Below are 4251 nucleotides of genomic sequence, written 5' to 3' on the forward strand. Positions count from 1 at the left end.
GGCAGAGGTGACAAAAGGCAGATTTATAGATATGAAAAAAGGAAAACCTAACTGGGAGATGGGAAATGCCAGACTGAGGGACATTTTTGGTCACTGGAAACTTTGGCTCAGTGGGGCCAAGTATGAACATGGGTGGTGGTGGCGACGGGACAAGTGTCTGAAGGTTTTGGTCCATGACCTCATGACAGGCGCCTCTCTCCCTTTCAACACCTCTTCAGCCAAAAGCCAACAGGGTTATCTAAGCACGCTCTGATCCTGCAGTGGGAGAATTATGCATTTTGTTCTCACTTTGATCCAAGAGATTAGTGTGTTTTTCACCATGTTCTCTATGAAGAGGGTGGGAACAGGCAAGATTTAGAGGAAAACCAGCAGACCCAGCCTATCCGAGGCTGTGCTTGGAGGCAGATGGCATTAAGTGAAACTTTGCAGAATGCCAGGACAGGAAACAGCTTCAAGCCTGTACACAGTGGAATCAGAGCCTGGGGATAACTCATGGACCCAGAATTTTTAGGGTTTTGTGTGTTAACAAGCAGTCTTGATCATCATGTGATACCTCTAGACTTTTGATCAGCCAGTGAATCAAACACACTTATTGAATAACCACAAAGTGTGCAATTAAAGAGGTAGGTTAAGTCTTTGAGCACATTGTTGTTGTTCAGTCACTAAGTCATTACTGACTCTTTGCGACCCCGTGGACTGTAGCATGTCAGGCTTCTCTGTCCGTCACTATCTCTCACAGTTTGCTCAAACTCATGTCCACTGAGTCAGTGATGCCATCCAATCATCTCATCCTCTGTCACTCCTTTCTCCTCTTGCCCTCAATCTTTCTGAGCATCACGGTCTTTTCCAATGAATTGGCTTCTCATTAAAGGGCTTTATAAGTACAGGCCACATTTGTTTCTACTTTCTATGAATTCACCCATGGTGCAAAGTGGCCAGAGGAATTTATTTATACCATTTCTAGGATGCTGTTGGCATTGACCTTGCCTTTGAAAAAATGTGGTAGTTATTGACATATTGAGCAAAGTAGAGTTAATAAAGCAAGGGTTTAGGCATCAAAACTACACGCTAAATCTGACCTGGCTACTGGCTGAGGGATGTTGGACTAGTTGCTTGACCTCTGAATGTTTTCCCCTCATCTTTAAACTGAGGATGCTGTTGTTGATGTTGCTCCCTAAGAGCTCCTGATGTTATGAACAACCCATAAAGTATGAAAGGTCATGTGCATGTCAGCTGTTCTTTCTATAATTCAGGGCTGCTATCCTTGGTATCATGAAATCTCAAATCTATCCCAGTCTGGCCCATTGCAGGGCTTCTTGAAGTCAGGAATGACAAGTTCTCCATGAACTTGATGGGTGCAGACGTACCTCAGGTTCTAGAGAGAGCCATCTCCAGACCCCACTATGAGCCCCATTGAGTGGTGGGGACTTCTCTGCAGATGTGGTGGGGCAGCATCATGATGGGTATCTTTCAAGCTTTGGCAAAAAAAGCTATAGTTTACATTAGTTTTTGTAAATTACAAACTCCTTCAGAAGTCTGAGTGTAGATTCAAGAAGTATGAAACCTTGATGAATAGAATCAAAGGAAAACCTACTGTTTAAAGAATATCATATGATATTGCTTATATGTGGACTCTTAAAAGAAATAGTGTAAATGAACTTATTTACAATATACACACTGTTATATATAAAATAGATAACTAATAAGCACCTTCAATATAGCATAGGGAACTCTACTCAATACTCTACAATGACTTATATGGGAAAAAATCTAAAAGAGTGGATATATGTATATGTATAACTGATTCACTGTGCTGTACAACAGAAATGAACACATCATGTAAGCCAACTCTACTCCAATAAATATTCAAAAAATAAGGATCTCATAGAAAAATGGATACAATTATAAGTATTCAATTAAATATATTCAATTAATATAAAAAATAAAGACTATCAGGTATTTTCCTCTTTTATGAGAGATAAAGTCTGAATTAATAAGTCTTCTCTTTGAGAAAAGGGGAAAAAACACACTTTATCAATGATTTTAGTTTTTCAAAAGTCAAGTTCTTTCTCTGGAATGGAGTTCAAGGCAATGTAGAACTACAGAGTTTTCTATAATGTCAAAGATGGTCTTCACTGAAGGTAGAATTGCATTTCTTTGTTTATTCATTTAACTAGGATACACTGAGCTTCCACTGTGTACCTAGCATTCGTTTAGACAATGAGAACTGCCTTCAAGGAGTTCATAGTTTAGTGAGAGAGAGCAGATGTCAATGGAACAAGCATAAAACTCACACTGGGTGCTGGGCAGTCAAGGGGATGTATGACTTGTGATGGCCCTGGTCTTGGAAGGCTTCCCTGAATAAACACAGGATGAGTCAAACTTTACGGTCAAAAGGGAGAAAGTGCTCACTTCAGAAGCACAGAGACTAAAATTGGAACAATACAATTAGCATGGCCTCTGTTCAAGGATGATATACAAATTTGTGAAATGTTCTATATGTTTGCATAACAATGTGAAAGTGTTTAATGCTAATAAAGTATATACTTAAATTGGTTAAAATGGTAAATTTTGTGTTAGGTATATTTTGCCACAGTATAAAAAGGGGTATGGTGTTGGGATGGTTCCATTGCAGACAGAGAGAAAAGCAGGTACCAATGTCTTGTGGGAATAGAGAGCATGGATGAGAGGAAAGCCAGCAGGGCTGATATTGTAGGCGGACGCTTTATCGTCTGAGCCACAAAAGATTCCCCTTTCCATCCTAGTCCATGGCAATTTTTAAAAACATATTTCTGTTGCTGTCCTGTTGAAGGCTCAACAACAATCTCCCAGTGATCTCAGGACAAATATCAATATCCAGATTTTCTATGGCCTTTTCGCTGCCTGTGACCCCAGCCTCATCTCAGGCCATAAAACATCCTCCAAATCTTGACAAACCAGCCCTGCTGGCTTTCCTCTCATCCATGCTCTGTCTTCCCACAAGACATTTGTACCTGCTTTTCTCTCTGTCTGCAATGGAACCATCCCAACACCATACCCCCTTTTTATACTGTGACAAAATATGCCTAACACAAAATTTACCGTTTTAACCAATTTAAGTATATACTTTATTAGCATTAAACACTTTCACATTGTTATGCAAACAAATAGGATGGAAAGTGGGTAGTGTGGCAGTGGATGTGGCTGGCCAGTTGGGAAGTGTCAGGGTTCTTCAGAAGAGAGATGGAAGTCGCTTGAACTAGGGTGCTGAGGCAGAGGTGGAGAGAAGTGGATATTAATAAATCTGAGAAAAGTCAGAGGGCCAATGACTGAACTTGTTGAAAGGTTGCTATGTGGGATGAGGGGAGAAACCAATCAAGAAAGATCTCCATGCTTCTGGATGGATGGTGGTGCCAGTGCCTAAGTCAGGAACCTCAGATAGAAGGAGTTTGGAGGGGTGATCATAATTCTTGTTTTGGACTTGTTGAGTTTCTGAGTCTCAGGAAGTTTGCAGCCGCCAGTGCAGGGGATCCTACACGTGGGGCATTGGTGCAGGGTCAGCCGAGGCTCACACTGATTTCTGGGAGGGTTTCTAGTGATACTCTCTGGCTCACAGCATGACTTGTTCTCTGAGGCACGTTTGTCATGGGACATGTGAGAACCCATGACCACTCCCAAGACAGAAAACAGGTATAACACCCAGTCTGCTCCACTTGGCAGCTGACAAAAATAACTTTTTCTTCTTCTGAAAGGCTGCTCTGTGAGAGAATCTTACTAAACCATACATGGTGTGGGTGGTAGATAAAATGGGATTAGGTGAATATAACTAGGAAAGCATCCATGTCTTCAACTCTAGACTTTTAGACCCATGGATTACCAGTCTTCAGAGTGCTTCTGAAGCATCAAGCATAAAAGGCAGATGCTATGTGCTAATTCACTGCAGCTAAATGCCATGTTCAATCACAGTCCTTGAGTCTCTGAACAGCTGCCTTTTCATTTACTGATTTTGGAAAATCAAAAACATACACATTTGAGATCCACCCAAGGCAGAAGTAGCATCATATTTTTGAGCTTCTCTCCTCACTGCTTTAAACTTCTCTGTAATGCCTGCCACCATCCCAGTCCCATCTGAGGTAACACCATTCTTTATTCATGCCCCACCAGTGAAAGGCATGTAAAGGCTTCAAGTGAACAATAAAATGTCAAGAAAACACCATTTTAAAAGGTTCTAGCTTGTATAGGAGGTGATGGAATTCCAGTTGAGCTATTTCA

At 41.1% G+C, this 4251-nt stretch overlaps 1 pseudogene; it reads left to right on the plus strand.

Annotated features, from left to right (window-relative positions):
- Window positions 1–2404: 2404 nt before the first annotated feature.
- On the plus strand, window positions 2405–2505 carry LOC112584076 (annotated as a pseudogene).
- The last annotated feature ends 1746 nt before the right edge of the window (window positions 2506–4251 follow it).

This window comes from Bubalus bubalis, chromosome 3, assembly GCF_019923935.1.
Source record: "Bubalus bubalis isolate 160015118507 breed Murrah chromosome 3, NDDB_SH_1, whole genome shotgun sequence".
NCBI classification, from domain to species: Eukaryota; Metazoa; Chordata; class Mammalia; order Artiodactyla; family Bovidae; genus Bubalus; species Bubalus bubalis.